The sequence below is a fragment of the Mesocricetus auratus genome, unplaced genomic scaffold, assembly GCF_017639785.1.
Source record: "Mesocricetus auratus isolate SY011 unplaced genomic scaffold, BCM_Maur_2.0 Super-Scaffold_100014, whole genome shotgun sequence".
Taxonomy (NCBI): domain Eukaryota; kingdom Metazoa; phylum Chordata; class Mammalia; order Rodentia; family Cricetidae; genus Mesocricetus; species Mesocricetus auratus.
In genome coordinates, this window is record NW_024429197.1 from 54,836,096 (window position 1) to 54,855,884 (window position 19,789).

Consider the following 19,789-nt stretch of genomic DNA (forward strand, 5'->3'; position numbering starts at 1 on the left):
TCTTTATCAATAAAAACTCAGGAGTCATATTATTGTGGTAAGAAGCTGAGTGATCAGAGAAATGGCGGCGAAGCAAACAGTCATCTCCTTTCCTTCCTTGATCCAAAAAAGTGGAGGCTCTTTCTAAGCCCCACCCTGCTACTTCCTGTGGCTCTCTATATGTTCTCAGTCCTCCAAAACTTCTATGGTTAATTTTGGTCAGCTAGTAGTAGCTTCACCCTCTGATTCAAAGTAAACTTTATTGACAATCTTGGGAGTATCAAAGTGCTATGAAAATATTCCACAACACAGATATCTAATTGTTGATTTTTATCTATTTATTTAAAATTTTTTTGAGACAGAGTTTTTCTGTGTATCCTTGGCTGTCCTGGAACTTATTCTGTAGACCAGGCCAGCCTCAAATTCAGAGATCCATCTGCTTCTGCCCTCTGACTGCTGAGTTAAAAGGCATGTGCCACCTGGCTTAGATGTTGATTTTTAAATACAAAATTATCTGCTCTTAAAATATTGGCAATTAATTTATACTAGCTTTGAAAGCAGCAATCATGTGTCTGTGGCTTACTGGTTTGTGACATTTTATCTATGATATTTCTACCATCAATTAGCTCCCAATTAATGTAATTCCATGTGAGAAATCCTCCCAGTTAGTTTGTTTGCTTGCTTTTGCTACTACTGGGGATGGAACCAAGGACCTCATGCATTCTGGCCAAGTGTTCTACCGCTGACCCAAATCCCCCAGAGATACCATAACCATGGCAACTCTTTTTTTTGGGGGGGGGTGGAGTTTCGAGATATGGTTTCTCTGTGGTTTTGGAGGCTGTTCTGTTTTGGAGGCTGTCCTGGAACTAGCTCTGTAGACCAGGTTGGTCTTGAACTCACAGAGATCTGACTGCCTCTGCCTCCCGAATGCTGGGATTGAAGGTGTGCATCACCACCGCCCAGCCAACCATGGAAACTCTTATAAAGGAAAAACATTTAATTGGGGTGGTTTATATTTTCATCAGTGTAGTCCATTATCATCATGGTACAACATGGTCATGTGCAGGTAGACACGGTGTTGGAAAAGTAGCTGAGTGTCTTACATCTTGACTTGCAGGCAACAGGAAGTGGTCTATCTCATTGGGTATATCTTGAGCATATATGAGACCTCAAAGTCCACCTCCACAGTGACATACTTCCTCTAACAAGACCACACCTATCCCAATAAGGCCACACCTCCTAATATGCTGCTCCCTTTGGGGGCCATTTTCTTTCAAACCCTGTAATCAAGGAGTTCATAGACTGTGGTCCCACTAGATTCCACCTAAAGAATGGGCTTAAGTAAGAAAACAAAATCCAGCAGCCTGCTGGAGTTCTGGTATCTGTGTGTGTGTGGATGGGACAGGAAGTACCCTTTCTCTCAGTTAGAGGGAAAGATTGAGAGAAACGTAAGTCTCCCTAGGAAGATGAGAGAGGTGACACTGTTGGGTTGCACTTCCCATTGGCCTACCCAGGAGGAAACTCCCCCAAGACGTCTTTTAGAAGTGCTGCAAACACTCTTGATCTAGTTTCATGATGACCCAAGGAAATGGAAGCCAGCCCCAATAGACTCCTGATACACACAGACACCGTCATCTCTTGGCTTCTCACCATCACAATCCCTCCTCTCAAACCCACTTCACTCATTTGAAACACACGTCCAAAGAAAACACAAGTCCTGGAAACAAGTTTCACAGTACACTTATGTTTTGAGACAGGACCTCACTATGCACCCTTGACTAGACTAGAACTCATTATATAGACCAGATCGGTTTTGAACTCATAGAGATCTTCCTATGTCTGCTTCCTCTGTGCTGGATCAAAGGCATGTACCATCATGTCTGGCCTCTTTGGGAAATTTTAGTTTGCCAATTCTTTCTACACGGTAGGGACAGGTCATTGGGGCCGTAAACCATTCCCATAGTGGGACAAGTGTGCACTGGGCATGGTGATGGCTCTGGTCCTTGAAGGGCACACTCAGAGTCACAGGTCTGCTCAGATCCCACCCTTCATTGCATTCCTTCCTAAGGCTGTGCAAAGCAAAGTTCCAAGAGCAGTCTGTATCCCCGAGAGAGAATGGTCCTTAACCACCACCAGGGGAGAGGCTCATCTCACTCCTCAGTGCATGCCACTTCTGTGGAGCTCTGGCTGGAGCATGCCAACGATAGGGACAGCATGCTTCCCACCAATTCTGTAGATACCTAAGTTGGCAGGGACTAAGTTTCCCGACTGGCAAGGAAGGGGGAAATCCACACATTTACCTTGGTATGTGACGATCAAGATCTGCCCCCTTTTCTAATAGATGAACTCATAAAAGGACTTCCCATAACAATAGTCCCATGTGGAGATTGTGAGGGCTGAGATCAAACAGTTCTGTGGCCCACTGGGCTAACAAAGACTCAAGTTCCTCAGAAGTCAAGTTGCTAGAAACAACCCCAGTTTAAAGCCTTAACCGCTAGTTCTGTATTGATGTCTAAGCAGTTAAAAAAAAAAGCACTTGTTTTGGCTGAGGATCAGGGTTCAGTTCTCAGCACCCACATGATGAGTCACAACTACGTGTAACTCCAGTTCCAGGGGATCTGATGCCCTCTGCAGGCACCGGGCATGTAAGTGGTGTACACACACACACACACACACACACACACACACACACACACACACACACGTAGGCAAACTATTCCCACACAGAAAAATAAACCTAAGAAAAACATTAAGCCTGGGCATCGTGTTGCATCTCTCTCCAGTTAGAAAAGTGGCCGTGGTTATGCAAGCTATGAACATGACAGGCGTGGTCTGAAGCAATGCCAGTACCATCCATTGTGTCAGAGGTCTTTGTGACCATGAGGTTTGCTTCCTGAGAGCTGTACTGGGAGACCGACCTCGAAGGGAGGAAGCGCGCTTGCATGTCAGGAGAGAAACTGGCCGCATATGGTATTATGAAGAGACTGAAGGGAAGAACCTTAAAATGTCGCAACCTTTGAAGAGCGTTTCTGACTCAGCTGTTTAGGGGACTGGTTGCAAGTTTCCGTTCTAGCCTACCTGAGTCCTGGCACGGAGGGGAAGACTAGCTATGCTCATGAGCTTAGGTTGCAGCTACAAAGGGAGGGGCTGAGCTTGCCTTTCTGGGTGAGGCCTCTGTCACCATCAGCCCCTTTGTTCTAACGAACAGGACACGGGCCTGGTAACTCTCAGGGTGCCGCATCGGATCTCTTAGAGCAGCCGCATGTTTAAGTAGCAGACTCACTGTCACCAGCCATAGGGGCACATGGGAAAAGACGGAATCTTCACCGGAGAACTCTCGCCACACCCTTATCCCTGAGGAAGAGGGCCTAGAAGCAGAGGAAAGAGCTGTGTTTCCTAGGAGGGACGGTAGCGAAGCAAGGGCTCATAGACCTGGGCAAGATGGAAAGCTAGTCCTCCAAAAGCCGTCTCTGCTCAAGGATTGCGGCTGGCGTTTGAGCTCCCAGGAGACTCTCCAAGACATAGAATACGTCTTTCCTCAGAGGGGCCTTCTTAAATGATCCCCTGTTAGGCTTTGTTGCGACCTTTGTATTTTGACCATCAGTCCAGCGTCACCGTTATCTGTTGGGTCCCAGCCCCCACGGATTTCTGCGCACTGCCTGTCAGCTGCTAACCACAGGTGCATCCTGCTGTCCAGCCCTGGCTTACAGCCCCGGCCTTGCCCACCTGACATCAATACCTAGCACGAGGAAAACACGAGCTCTTACACCTGGGGTTTCTCCACTGTGCTGTAAGTCTGTATATAAGACGGCCTCACTCCTTACAGCAGACACACAGGCAGGCGTACAGACACGGCACATACACACATGCATTCTCCTGGTAATAAAGGCGGTAGATGCATTCTCTTAGCACAAGCAGCCAGACATCTTGTCTTTCATTTCCCAATATCTCGGACTTGTTTGTGGAGCAGACGCCACCATCATCTTTACACTCTGTTTCGGGGCCTTGAGTTGGTTCTCCACCGTTCTATTTATGGCAGCATGTTTGTTAGTCCCTCCCAGAGGTAACCTCCTGACTAACACCAGGTCAATAGGAATTAGGTTCCAGACGTCTGTAAAATACGCTAGGGCTCAAACTCCATGGAAGTCTGTCCTGGGGGTTGATGTGTGGGGATTTGGCTTTGGTGTTTGATCTTTTGTCTCTGTAAGCCATCCAAAGATAAGGGTCAAGAAGAAAGATGAAGGTAATAGTTCTTTTCTCTCGGTGTTAACATTACATAGCAATGTCAATCAAAATGGAATCCAGGGGTGGGAGAGAGTGTGCTTACCGATCTTGAGGGGGCTCTAGCTTCTGTTTGGTTCCCAGCATCTACATAAAGGCTCACAGCCATCTGTATTGCAGTTTGGGGGAGGCTGACACTCTCTTGTGACTTTCACGAGTCGCTGCATGCATGTGGTGCACACACATACACAAACACACAAGCATGCATGCACACAAATATTTTTTAAAAGGGAAACGAAGACAATTTTCTGGGCCAAGCACTGTTCAGGTGCTTTCTCAAGCACTTCTAAACACCAGAGAACTACAGTGAGCTTATATTTTCCTCTGCTCTGGTCGACTTGAGAATACAAATGGAGACTTGTTGGCTTAGCAAGTCCCCTGAAGCCAGAAGGGCATCTACTTTTTGCCAAAAAGAAGGGTGGCAGATGATTGTAAGGAGAATCATATCCACAGGAAGCCCGCAGAAACGAGTGTAGCTATGAAGGCAGGTTAGTTAAGAATAGCCACTGCTGCCAGAAACAAGATGTAAAACCCTCAGAAGCCTGATGTTAATTAGAAGGAATTCTAACCAGGTGGAAAACTGACTCCAGTACCCAACTCTGTTCTAAGCAGTGCCTCTGCTAAAGCCTGAAAAACTAAATAGATAGGTATTTGGATAATGACTTCCTCTTTTATTTTCTAAATTGCCCTAAGATATTTCTACAGTTCCTTGTTCTCTTATCACAGGCATCTTGGCTCCACTGCCATGTAAAAATAGGTATTAGCTTTTTCAAATATTGTGCCCAACTTATTGTAAGATGCTGAAATTCCATATTAGCAGGGGCAGGGAGAAAATGTGGTTAAAAAACACAGAAGCAAAGGGAAAAAAATCAGAAAATATTCTAGTTCTACTAAGTTCTGTGGATATTGGATATGGGTGCGTATGTGCACATGCATGAGTGCGTGGGTGCCTGTGTGCATACGTGTGTGTGTGTGTGTGTGTATGCATGGGTGCCTGTGTGCATATGTGTGTGTGTGCACATGCATGGGTGCGTGGGTGCCTGTGTGTATACGTGTGTGTGTGTGTGTGTGTGCACAGAGTGGAGGAACTAGGAGAAGCTGCAGTATTTTGGAGAGAGACTTGGACCAAGATGTCCAAATTCCATGATAGGAAGCTAGCTGGAATTACCCTAAATATCTTAAATTCTATAACAGGAAATCTAGCGTTATCCTAATTTTTTCTCTTTTTCTTCTTCTTCTTTGTTATTTTGTTTTGTTTTGTTTTTGGAGACAGCGTTTCTCTGTGTAGCCTTGGCTGTCTTGGAACTTGCTCTATAGGATAGGCTGGGGCCTTGAACTCAGAGATTGGCCTTCCTCTGCCTCCTGAGTGTTGGAACTAAAAGAATGCACCGCTTTTGCTTGGTATATCCTAAATATCTTACATTGAATTTTTTCCTTTTCTTTTTTAATAATTATTATTTTATTAGGCTAGAAACAATCTTATTTCACATGTCAATCCCAGCTCCCTCTCCCTCCCCTCCTCCCTCACCCTCCCCACCAGGTCCCCCAGTCCCCCACTCGATTTCCACTCCGATCCCCAGGGAGGGTGAGGCCCTCCATGGCTTCCTTTTCATTCTTCTGTGTTCTGACCACTGGTCCACATCAAGAAAAAAAATATGAACTATATAAAATGTTAAAATGGCTTTATTTATGACTTTGACCAAACCTAGGGAAAGGCAATTCTAGTCTGTCTGTTTCCCCGCCGTGGAGGAATGATTCAAGGAAAGACAGAACAAAACCCAGAGGCTGCATGTGTAGAGTCCGCACTTTGTCCCCGTGAGCTGAGGTGGGAGATAAGCCAAAACCGGAATTCTGGCTTTGTAGGTTTTTGTGCTCTCCTGTGCTGTCCTAGTTAGGGTTCTAGTGCTGTGAAGAGACACCACGGCCATGGCAACTCTTATAAAGGAAAACGTTTAACTGGCTTACAGTCCATTCTCATCGCAGCAGGAAGCATGGTGACGCACCAGCAGGCATGGTGCTGGGCAGGTAGCTGAGAGTTCTACACCTGGATCTGCAGGCAGCAGGGAGTCGGTGAGCCGCTAGCTCCCTTCTCCCCCCCCCCACTTCCTCCAACAGGGCCACACCTCCAATCAAGCCTCTCCCTATGAGTCTATGGGGCCATGCTCATTCAGACCACACATGTACCCAGGGTCTAGGGCTTGCTGTGTCTTTCTCTCCTACTCTCCTGCGAGGCCATCTTCTGCAGTACTATCACGTAGCATGGAGGCCCTCACTGAATCTGAGCCCTGGGTGCTGAACTTTGCAGACTCTGTAAATGAGAGAAATAAAACCCCTCTATTGCCTCGTCAGCTGTGTTCTGTTTAGCAGACGAAGGAAGGGCGCGACGTCCCCCACAGGTGTTCCTAGCTGGCTGTCAGTGAGTAGCATTCAAACCCTCCGTTTTGTTGCCATAGTATCTGATTATCGGATTCATGGTTCCCTAAGTCAAACAATTCCCTGTTTGTTCCTATCCTCTTTGATCCGGCAAATGCCACCCACAGGCCATGTACAGTGCAGCAGCTCTGCTCTAGACCTGCAGTGGAAAGTGATGCGCTCAGCCCTGAGTGACAGAATCACGTGGGCGGGAAGCAGAGCCAACAAAGCACTAAATCTGTAGGCTAAAGCAGGGGCTAGGTCGCCTTCTAATCTGTCTTTTGATGCATGCCCTTAAACAGTTGTATTATAGCTTCAATTGATATGATAAGAGGTCAATGTGGTACCAGTGTCAGACATTCAATACTTACTGACTGAGTTTTACTAATGATAGAAAACCACAGAAATGTTCAATTCCAACCTAAAGAAGACTATATACATTTAAACATTTGTCCTCTTTTTTTAGTCCCTTAGAGGTATACTGCATTGGTTGATGTGCCCTTCAGTAGATTTGAAAATGTTTTGCTATTTAAAATTATATTCCAAGCCGGGCTTTGGTGGTGCACCCCTTTAATGCCAGCACTCGGGAGGCAGAGGCAGTAGATCTCTGTGAGTTCAAAACCAGCCTAGTCTACAGAGTGAGTTCCAGGACATGCTCCAAAACTACAGAGACACTGTCTCAAAACACAAAACAAAACAAACAAACAAAAGAGATTCAGAAGAAAATTCCCTAGAGAAAGAAAAAATAAAATTATATTCCATCCAGTTGAGATTTTCTGTGAGGAAAATGCACCAATTTAGGGATGGAACCAATTTTTAATTACCTAATTAGTTCATATAGCAAACACACATTTTAAAAAGTTTCTTCTATTTGCAAAGCATTCTGGCATACAGACAAAAATGAAATGTTGTCTCTATGCTAATAAACCTAGGGTTGTATAAAGGAGACAATATTTATATCACACACGAAGGTACAATGTAGGAGGTGACAATGGTCATAAGAAGCTGGATATCACTTTGAGCTGGGAACCAGCTGCTTGCTGTCGAAATGGGCAAGTTCATGAAACACGGGAAAGTGGGTCTGGTCCTGACTGGATGCCACTCCGTATACAAAGTTGTCATCATGAAGAACATTGACCATGGCACCTCAGACTGCACTTAAAGCCATGCCCTGGTGGCTGGAATTGACCACCATCCACAAAAAGTGACACCTTCCAGGCACAAGAAGAAAATTACCAAGAGATCAAAGACCAAGTCCTTTGTGAAAGGTTACGCTTACAATCACCCCCTGCCGACGAGGTACTCTGTGGACAGCCCCTTGAACAAAACTGTTGTCAACAAGGATGTCTTTAGAGACCCAGCCCTGAAGTGAAAGATGAGGCAGGGGCCAAGGTCAAGTCTGAGGAACAATGCAGTTCAGGGAAGAACAAATGGTTATTCCAGAAGCTTTGCTCTTAGTTACATTTTTGCTTCCATCATTAAAAGTTTAGAGCAACAACAACAAAAAAGAATCTGGGTATTATGACCTGTCATCTCAACGCTTTGGAGTCTGAGGCAGGAAGATGACTGTGAGTGAGGCTAGTCTGGGCTACATAGTGAGTTCTGGCCCAGGCTATAGAACAAGACCCTGTCTCAAAAAACTGAAAAAAAAAAAGTCGTAAGAAATGGAGGCATGGAATATTACATGAGAATGAAGAAGAAGGGGAAGGTTCAGGGGTAACCATGCAGAAGAGATGTCATGGGATCTGAGTTTGAGAAGGGAGAAACCAAGCTAGCACACCAAGATGGAAAAGCATGGCACATGTGTTATGACATTTTACTTACCAGCGTGGCTTAGACAAGGAAGTCCCGGCAGGAGGTGGCTCTTGGGAGGACCCCTGAAGCTGGAGCAGGACTGAGAACTCAAGACCTGGTGAACTCAAGCACAGCTTGGGCTAACCAATGTATATAATAAGACACTGCCTAAAAATATGAAGTCATATTCTCACCAATAAACAATTCAGAACTTATATCCTAATCCCGAGGCCTTATTTCTATTTACTATCATTTCAGGAGGGTGCATAGTATAATGGTCTCTTGTACGTTTTGTTCACAAAAGATAAGTATTTAGAATTCTTTGATCACTCCAATCAAATGATTGTCTACCATGAGCAGCTTCAAAATTCTTTTTCTTCAGTATAGTACTCATCATTAGCTCCCTGCCCCTCCTATTACTCACCTTTGATAGTGTTACAAAATGTCTAAGGCAATCAATTTAAAAAGGGAAAAAGGGCCGGGCGTAGGTGGTGCACGCCTTTAATCCCAGCACTCAGGAGGCAGAGGCAGGCGGATCTCTGTGAGTTCGAGGCCAGGCTGGACCGACAGCCTCCAAAATAATACAGAGAAACCTTGTCTCGTAAAACAAAAACAAAAAAAAAAAAAGGGAAAAAGGTTGGGACTGAAGAGACATCTCTATGGTTAAGGGAACTGGCTACTCTTCCAGAGTACTCAGGTTCGAATCCCAACACCCACATGGCCCTTAACATTCTTTGAGGACTTGGAATGCATTGCTCCATAAAAATCAGCCATTGTTCTGATGGCTTTTCCTTTACATGTGACTTGCATTTTTCTCTTTTTTATTATGTATATTAGTGTTTTAACTAGATACTTTTCATGTCTTATCTAGTGTTCTGTGTGTTTCTTGTATCTGCAGAGGTGTGTCTTTTCTTAGTTAGCAGTTTTCTTCTAGGATCGTGTTGAAGATCTAGTCCATGCCACTGACTTGGGATCCTTCCCCTTCATCTATGCCTATAATTCAAAGGTTTTGGTTTTTTTTTCATGGTGTCCCTCATTTCCTGTGTGTCCCTTTCCTGTGTTAATTTTTCCCATATTCCTTATTTGCTTATTTGGTCTAAATCTCATATTTTATCTTATGTCCTGATGGTCTGTCTGTCTTCTGTTGATTCCTTGTCCTTGCAAGGCTTTCCTTTGACTTTTCTAGTTGAGTTATGAGGTTTTTCAAATCCATCTTCTCTTCAATAAAATCAAAGAACAATTTCCAAACCCATGTAGGTAGAAGAGGTATATTGAACACTAAAGAGAAGATGATAAAAGAAACCCCCACAACGTGGTTACAACACTACAAACACAAAAACATATTGAAAGCTGAAAGAAGGAAAGAAAGGTTAAGTCACTCATAAAGGCAAATCCACCAGAATAACTGGAGGGTTCCATTGAAACTTCAAAGTCAGAAGGACCTACTGTAATTATTACCCTGCCCTCTGAGTGTTAGAATTACAGGACCACCATCCCCCAGCATGGTGGATCTGGATTCTGGTCCTCGCTCAGCTTGCTTGTGTGGCAGGTGTTTTCACCACTATACTCTATCTTCTCAAGCCTAGACTCAGTACTCTTAAAGAGTTAACTCTCCACCCTCCGATGCACCTCAGAGTAACTAGAGATTGATTGCAATCCCAAACAAAATCCAGCATCCTTTGTCTAGACATCAGGTGCTGACTTCCAAATTTATGAAGAAATGTAAATTTATCTTGAAAAAGAGTGAGGTCAGATGTCTTTATCCTTGCCTGTTTTAGTTATGTGAAGTTTCATAAAAGACAAAACCATGAGGACAGAAAACAGACTTGGCTCAGGGGTTGTGAGGAAAAATAAACATAGGTTGATGTGAGAGAAGTTTTTTTTTTTTTTGGGTGGGGAAGGGTGATGGACTAGTCCTCCATTATTTTTTGTTTGATTATTTGTTTTTGTTTTTTTCAAGACAGGGTCTGTCCATGTACCCCTGGCTTTTCTGGAACTCAATATGTAGATCAAGCTGGCCTTGGCCTTGAACTCACAGAGTTCTGCCTGATTCTGCCTCCTGAGCACTGGGGCTAAAGATGTGTTCCACTATGCCCAACTGATGTACCATATATTGATTTTGGTTGTAATTACAGAATTATGTAGCTGCCAAACTTATCAAATTATGTATTTAAGATGACTGCATGTCATAGTATATAGGTTATATCTTAGTAAAACCACTTTCAGGGAAGAGACAGTTGTACCTTTGCTAGAAGGAATAATCTCACTACTGTTAAGTATCTTATAGCTTTTGGGAAGAAGGAAGGGAGGGAGGGGGGAGGAAGAGAGGGAGGGAGGGGGAGGAAGAGAAGGGGAGGAAGGGAGGAAAGAAGGGAGGGGGAAGGAGGAAAGAAGGGAGGGGGAGGAAGGGAGGAAAGAAGGGGGGAGGGAGGGAGGAAGGAAGGAAGGGGGAGGGAGGGAAGAAAGAAGGGAGGGGGAGGGAGGGAAGAAAGAAGGGAGGGGGAGGGAGGGAGGAAGGAAGGGAGGAAGGGAGGGAGGAAGGGAGGGGGAGGAAGGGAGGGGGAGGAAGGGAGGAAAGAAGGGAGGGAGGCAGGGAGGGAAGGAGGGAGGGACGGAGGGACGAAGGGATAGAAGGGAGTAAGTGAGTGAGTACAATTCTGTAAGCTGCACTAGAAAGGGGTCCGCTGTATGATAGCAGAAGAGGCTGGGCGTGGTGATCACACCTGCATTCCAGGCACTGGGGGGGGGGGTGAAGGCAGGAGGACCAGCAGCTTGAGGCTAGTAGGGCATAGGTAAGACCCTGTCTTAGAAACCAAACTAGAACAGAACAAAACCGAAGGTACAGACCAACCTAGACACAAAACAACAAAAAGACTTCTGAGAGGAGTTGCTAGGCACACCACTCCATACTTGGAAGAGCCTCAGGAGAGCAGCCCTGTAAGAGGAACTAGGCTGCATTCAGGTCTGGGCTGGCCTTCAGGGTTCCCCAGGATCTGAACACACAGGCCCGGATTGTTGTCCTTCAAAAATATGACCAAGAAAGGAAAATTTGGGAGGAAAGCCAGTTTCCTGACAAGACTAGGGCATTACCATTTGGAATTGTCTGGAGCTAAACAGCTACGCCAAGTGACAGTCACATCCCATGAGAGGCACCTAACAGATAGCCTTGATGCCTGAGAGAACTGTCACACTCTGGGAAAACAGGGTAGTCAGTTTTTCCTGCACAGACTTCAAATAAAACAACCAGTGAGCTAAAAGCAGGAGCTAGCAATTAAGGAGGACACACAGGATTTGCCTTCTTCTATTCGACATAAGGCGGGCCCCAGGGGGAGACCTTGGATCTCAGAGCCAAGACCAGCTGTTTGTGCTGTCCAATCTCAGCTCATGCTGAAACGAGGCAAGAGCGAGGTGTGCCCAAGACGAAACTAGCGATAGGTAAAGAAACATTGTTCTCTCCTTTCCGAGGGGCAATTTGGTACCGGAGACAGTTTGAGGCCTAGGTAAGGTGCTTAAGATTGGTTCTCTCTCCTCTAATCATTCTCTTTAATTACAGAAGATAATAACCATCTGGATGAGCTGTTGTGAGGTTTAAGGAGCAGGCGCCTAGCACAAAGCTTTGTGCCGAGTGCCCAGGGAATAGTAAATGTTATCTGAGCAGCATTTGAAATACCTCGCGTTGAATGTTGAGTAGTTAGCGTCATATGTGAACAGTGAATGTTCCGTGGACCTCTGTTGGAAGCTGTTGCCATTACAGGACTAATGCCCCCCCTCCCCTTTCCATGTCCCATTAAGCCCACTCCCATAACCTGTGAGATGGGCCCTTCCTTAGAGTCTAGGATGGGACCATCCGAGGCACACACTGTTCTCAGTCAAGGCCCTGACTCAGGGGTCTCCAAAGAGGTCACAAATGTGAGCATTAGTGAATGACAGTTGTTGCTACATGGAACCATATCTGGGTAACAAGGCTTTAAATAGGTGTTAAAATCTCTCCATGGATGCATTCTGTGGCCAGGACTTTGGGGGTTAGAACAGCTCGAAGTCCTGGCCCCAGAGGGACTGTGTGTGTGTGGGGGAGTAATATGCAGTTATTCATAGTTTTGTTTCTCCTTCTATGAACTAAGAAGACTATGAACTGTAACAAGGGGGAACCAGGGAATCTTCCCCTCCCCAGTTCTGGCCAAAAGTCTAAATAAACAGGCTTCCTTTTGTCAATTCCTGTCTCTTAATTTCAGTCAAAAACCGAGCTGAGAATCTGAAATTAAACAGAACAACTCTCTAATAATTTTCTTGGAAGTATTAGAAACACGGCTAGCAAGGTGAATAAGAAATAGTAAAAGCCCAAAGTGGTAGATAATCTGGTTGTGAGCCTAAACCTTTAACGGGGAGGGGGGGGGGGGACCATCCCTCCAGCCCAGTGGTAGATAATCTGATGCTACCTGATAACATGTTAGAGTGGGGTAAGTGAGGACTAACTTAAGATTGGTTTTCTCTGCTCTAATCATTCTCTTTAATTACAGAAGATAATAACCATCTGGATGTTAGGCCTCCAGTATAACACGAAACCCAAATGAGACATTAGCACTTAACCACATAACTGTAGGGCGATCAGGAAGGCCTTTGTGGTGGTCTGAGTGAGAATGATTCCCAGGGCTCATATGTGTGACTGCTAGGTCTCCCGCTGTTGTCTGTGTGTGTGTGTGTGGGGGGGGGGTTGGGAGGTCTGGCCTTGCTGGAGGGTGGGCTTTGAGGTTTCAAAATACCTGGGCCGCTTTGAGTTGGTTCTCTGCCTCCCGTCAAGATGGGAGCTCTCAGTTGTTCCTACCACCAGGCTTTTACTCCACTATTGTGATTAGAGCCCTCTGAAACCTTAAGTTTCCTTGGTCATGGTGTTTTGTCACAACAATAGAACAGTAACTAAGACAGCCTTAGTGCCTGCTTTGTGAATTTTTCCCCCCCAAGGGGGAGAAAAGGAACGAATTTCCATGAGTGTATTTAAAAGAGGTAAACAGGGGCTTGGGATTGCAGCTCACTGGTAGAGCCCTGGGTTCAAGTCCCACCATCCCTGAAATAAAATAAAAATCAAAAGAAAACATGAATATGCATTACTATATTTGCTGGGATCCTGCTGTTCAGTAAGGAGACTCCGCAGTTTCTCTGTGGTGTGCCAGTGACAGCTCTGGAGAGTTTAGTCTACGCAGCGAGGTTGGGGAAGCAGGTCTCACCTGTTGGTGTTGCCAGGAGCAGCAGAGATGAAGGCCCAGACATTGATAGCCTCGGGTGTCCAGAACATAGTGTTTTTAACGGCAGAAACTACATCCTGGCATCTTGATAGCTAAATCTGCCGTGGCCTCAGCAAGAATACAGAGGAACTGCCTCTGTCCTGCCCTGTTAATACAAAGCCCCGTGCTCAGCAGGGGATGGACATCACAAAGTGAACTCGTTGGTATTTTGGAGTTCTATTTATTTATTTATTTATTTTGGTCTCATAATGCTTTGTGTCTCATAACTTCTTTTTAACCTCACAGGCCTTTTACTTATATATTATGGCTTTTCTTTTGTGTTTTTATATGATTTCTCTGTGTGCGAATGTATGTGTGTCTCTGTCTATATGTGTTTCTTGTGCTCCTTCTTTGGCTCTTTTTATCTGCTTTGTTCTAGTCCATTTTATTTTTATCTTATTTCATTATTATTAAATATAAATTATTATTATTAGACATGAAAATAATAAAAGCATTTTATAATAAAAATGCTTTATTAAACATAATAGCCCAACAGGTTAGATTTCATTAATATGAAGGGTACAAACCTGAAGGAAAAACAATGGACTCAAGTTTTTATGTACATGGGAAACAGCCTCTTAGTGACAGCTGCCTTTAGAACTAGCAAAAATGTTCTGAAGGCAATTGCCTCAGATAACAGGCCAGAAAAGCAGCTCCTTCCACAGATTGTCCAAAAAGAAATACAGGCCATTGAGATGGCTCAGTAGGTAAAGGTGCTTGCTGCCAACCTGAAGACTTGACCGTGATCCCCAGGACCCAAAGGTGGAAACAGACAACGGACTCCTGCAAATTGTCCTCTGACTTCCACACAGGCACTGTAGCATGCATGGGCACGCGCGCGCGCACACACACACACACACACACACACACACACACACACACACACACTTTTCTTTGGCTGTTACTCTCCTAATCACTCATCTATTTAAGCACAATAATACTTTGTTCAATTGCTTCTTACAGTTATAGACATTTTCCCCACCATCCTTTCAAAAGGTGAGAGCGCTGCATGCTTCGTTAGTCTTGTGTGTTTTACTTTACGTGTATGAGCATTTTGCCTACATGTATGTATAACACGTGAGTGCCCCTGAAGGTCAGAAGAGGGTGTCGGATTCCTATGAACTGGAGCTATAGGTGGTCATGAGCCACTGTGTGGAATGTGGAAGCCAAACCTGGGCCATCTACAAGAACGCCAAGTGTTCTTAACTTCTGCCTGCTCTCCAGCTCCAAAGTGTCTTTCTCTTCCTTTGCATTTACGTTGTTAGTACTTTTTTTTTTCTTGTTTTTCTGAGACAGGGTTTCTCTGTATTGTTTTGGACAATGTGCTGGAACTCACTCAGTAGACCAGGCTGGTCTCGAACTCACAGAGATCCACCTGCCTCTGCCTCCCGGGTGCTGGGATTAAAGGTGTGCGCCACCAACACCTGGCTCGTTGTTAGTACTTTTTAAAAGAAGATTTATTTTTATTTTATGTGCATGGGTGTTTTGCCTGTGTGTATGTCCATGCATAATATGCTTGATTCATACCCTCAGAGGCCAGAAGAGGGCTTCAAGTCCCCTTCTGATAGTTGTTTCAGACAGAAACATGTGAGTGCTGGCAATTGAACCTTGCTTCCTTGGAAGAGTAGACAATGGTCTTAACCACTGAGCCATCTCTGCGGCGCCAGTACTTGTTCTTTTTTGAGAGAGAGAGAGAGAGCTTCTCACTATGTAGCCCTGGCTGGCCTGGAACTGGCTGTGTGGCCCTGGCTGTTCTTGAACTCACAGAAATGTAGGGTCCAGGACAACTTGGTACATACCTGCTGCTTTGCTACACCGATGCCATGTCAAGGCTCAAGTAACACCTGACTCCAGGAAAAGACCACAAACTGAGACCACCCAGGAATAGACCATCCAAGGGGAAAGTGCCAAAGGAAACTGCTACCGTTCCTACCATTGTAGATAGGATATCCCTTAGCCTGGAACACACCCATCCCGTCCCCTTTCACTAAGATGCTCTTAGACAAATGTCAGCCAATCAGGGTCTTGAACCCTGAAAATCCCCTCACCCCCAACCTCTACTATGATAAAAACCGTAGCCTCCCTGGGCTGGGCACTCTCTGCTCTCAACGGCTGCGTTGCACAGTTAGACAGCCCAAGCTCAAGCTTGAATAAAGGCTCTTTACTTTTACATATGAGTTCTGGAAATTCGGTCTCCTTGTTGGTTTTGGGGGACTCTGAGGCCTGGGCATGACAGAGAGTTCTCTGTTTCTGCCTCCTGAGTGCTGGTACTAAAGGTGAGCACTTCTACACCTGGCTTGCACTCATCTTGCATGACAAGTTCTCAGCCTGGTTTTCCTGCATGATTTTAATATATCTGTATGCTTTTCTGCTCCAAATCTGCCTGCTAACTTTATAGGTGGTAATAGGCTTTCTGCTCCTGACAACTCGGTAAGCCAGACCAAGCTGAATTGAAAAAGTAATAACAGGTTTTATTTGAGCAAAGCAATTCACAGGAGGGAGTGGGCAGGTCCAGGTCTTCACAGAACAGAGAGAAAAAGACAGGGAGGGAGAGGGAGAGGGAGGAGGAGGGGGAGGGGGAGGGGGAGAGGGAGAGGGAGAGGGAGAGGGAGAGGGAGAGGGAGAGGGAGAGGGATGGAGCTTTCTGGATCATGCAGGAGTGAGCTGGAGGTTCGAAGCCGACAGGTGGTACTCTTTTACTTTCAGGAATAGGTTATTATCAGTCTGTGCTTCGAGGTTAGTGCTGGGTAGCTGGTGTTGTCTGCCTCTAGAAAGGGAGCAGATGCTACACTGTCAAATGGAGTCAACAAGGGCAAGGCAAGCCTGAAAGTCACGGCTGTACAAAACATGGAGGAACTTAGTGCAGGGCACAGACTGATTTCCACACTGTGAGTGCTGAGTTACAGCCTCAGCTCCAGAAGCTTCTGGAACGGGAGATGAAATGTCCAGAGTGGTTCAGCCCACCTGAGGCTTTGAGGTAATCAACCCTTCAGTGCTCCCTCCCTCCTTACGTCTCTTAAGCAGCCTTCAGTTACTTACCCTTACCCCTTACCACCCTTTTGACCCTTCTCCCGTGCTCCTCTGGTTCCACTAACCAAAAACTACCTGAATTCCTTTTCCTCTGTGCATCATAGAGCCAGATTCCTCCTGTTCGTCCCCACTCCAGCACCCCTCCTCCTCCTACTCTTACTTCCCTCTCACACTGGTTTTCTCCTTCTGACATTTGCTTAAAACCCAACACTCTGAGGTTTCTAGGACCTTTCTGCTCTTCAAGTTACTGGGTCCAAGGGGATAGTCACACACACACACACACACACACACACACACACACACACACACACACACAGCCTCACCTTACCAATAAATGTCTGGGTTCTTCTGGCATCTTGCCTGGTTCACCAAGGAATTCTAGATCATCTTAAACTCTTATATGCTAACATTCCTGATGCATGTTGATATTTCCTTCTATGCTGAAAGAAGCAAAACCCATGTCTGGGCTTCGGAAGTGTTTTTGTTTGTTTTGTTTTGTGACTCTCTCCATTCCCAGGATCCCCACCATCACTCTGTTGGGAATGAGGTGGTTCCCCTCTACCTAACCTAGATAGAATTATCAGCCTAACTCTGAAGATCTAGTATGCATGTCACCTCCTCTTCTGGGGACCCAAGGTATAGAAAAGGCCTGCCTTAAGGCAGTGAACTATGATAAGACCTAAGAAATCACCAAGAGGGATGATGAAACCCTACTTGCCTTTGTGAGCTGCTTTATAGAGCTTCTCCTTAAATACAACAACCTGGATCTGAATCAAAGGCAGGGAATCTATGTTTGCATGCCTAATGAATGCATTGTCTAATCCTCCCCAGATGTTAGGAAAATGCTCCCTAAACTCTGCCCTCCCCTTAAAAGTCTTTAATAAAGGAAATATCTTCTTTGGTATCAATCAGAAAGACAGCAAACACAGAAAAGATCAGGTCAAATACCAATTAATTACTACTACATCCAGAACAGCTCAACAGGAAGCCCCCATGATCTTGCTTCAAGTATGGCTAAGAGGGACACTGGGTCAAACCTTGTCCCATCCATGAACTCTACTGGGACACTCACCAGTGTGTACCACGAAGGGACACTGAGAACTAGAATGTTCTGAAGCCCAAGGGTGGAGGCTAGTTGTTCCATACACTAACTCTGAGCCAGGATTCCCAATGCCTAGTTGGGCTGCTTAGCTCTTCGTCAACTTGACACATGCTAGAGTTATCTGGGAGGAGGATCCTCAACTGAGGAAATGCCCCCATCAGATTGGCCTGTTGGCAAGCCTGTGGAATATTTTGATAAATGAGTGATGTGGGAGAATCTGCTCACTGTGGACTGTGTCGCCTCTGGGTAAGTGGTCTTGGGCTGTATAAAAAGCAGGCTGTGCCAGGCGGTGGTGGCACATGTCTTTAATCCCAGTGTTTGGGAGGCAGAGGCAGACAGATCTCTGAGTTTGAGGCCAGCCTGGTCTATAGAGTTAGCTAGGGCTGTTACACAGAGAAACCCTGTATCAAACAAACAGACAGACAAACAAACCAACAAACAAACAAAAAACCAAAACCAAAACAGGCTGAGCGCACCTTTACCCCTCAGCCATCCCACTGGCCTGGAACACTTCTTACACTGGATGGGACTATGAAAGCTTGCTGACTTGCTTTGGGTGGAATAATTTTGCATACCAGAGCTCACCTTAGTTGAGCATGCCTCTGCCTTTTGACACCATCAGTACTTTAAAAATCCACCCTTTGACTATTCCATTCTCTCCCACCCTGCAAGTGTTTAAAGAAGCCACTGCTTATGCCACAACCAGTCAAACTGCTTTTCTTTATCATCTACTTTTGCTGAATATGTGTCTTCAAGGTTTGTTTTTATTTGATTCTTCTTTGGTCTTCTTGAGACAGGTCTTCCTATGTAGCCTGGATGTCTTTGACCTCTTTATTCTTCTGTCTCAGTTTCTCAAGTAACTAGATGACAGGTGTATTAGTTTCTTTTCTGTTGCTGTGATAGAACACCCCAAGAAATCAACTTAAGAAAAAAGGGGGGTTATTTTAAATTTTAGTCCTAGAGGAATATAGTCAGGAAGTAATGAAAGAATAAAAAGTAGGACCAAGTTATCAAATCTCACCCCCATCCTCCAGTGATTTCTTTCTCCAGCAAGGCTCCATCTTCTAATGGTCCCATAACCTTTAGAACAGTGCCACCAGCTGGAGACCAAATGTCTAAAACCCTAAGCCTATGAGGGACCTTTTATGATTAATCACAACAGGTATGTGCTTCAGCTTCTCAGAGCTTTTTTACACTCTTACTTTTGTCAGTTAATCATGGTTACCTTTGGCTACCATCATACTAGTTATACCACTTTGAGACTTGAAAACAAAAGCTATTACTTATGTCAATGTGTGTTGTAGAATATTATTTTAAAATGTGTTACATTTTTTATGTTGTGGAATATATGTTTAATGATGCAAAGATGTGCTGCCTTCTTTTATGTTGCATTTGTCTATCTATGTGAAGCTGTGTTATTTTGCCTGTCTAAAAGACCTGATTGGTCTAATAATGAGCTGAGTGGCCAATAGCAAGGCAGGAGAAGGCTAGGCGGGGCTACCAGTCAGAGAGAATAAATAGGAGGAGAGATCTGGGAGAGGAGATCAAAGAATGAGAAAAGAAGGGGCCAGCCACCCAGCCACCTAGCCAGACATAGAATAAGAAGGAAGGAAAATACATACAGAAATAAAGAAAGGTAAAAGAACAGAGGCAAAATGTAGATGGAATAATTTAAAGAAAGCTGGCTATAAATAAGCCAAGCTAAGGCCAAGTGAACATAAAAAAGACTAAGTCGGGCTGGAGAGATGGCTCAGAGGTTAAGAGCACTGGCTGCTCTTCCATAGGTCCTGAGTTCAAATCCCAGCAACCATATGGCGACTCACAACCATCTGTAATGAGATCTGGTGCCCTCTTCTGGCTTGCAGGTAGAACACTGTATACTTAATAATAAATAAATTAAATATTTTAAAAA

The 19,789-nt window shown here is 45.0% G+C and overlaps 1 pseudogene; it reads left to right on the forward strand.

Annotated features, from left to right (window-relative positions):
- Positions 1-7,720: 7,720 nt before the first annotated feature.
- On the forward strand, positions 7,721-8,130 carry LOC121144127 (annotated as a pseudogene).
- Positions 8,131-19,789: the final 11,659 nt, after the last annotated feature.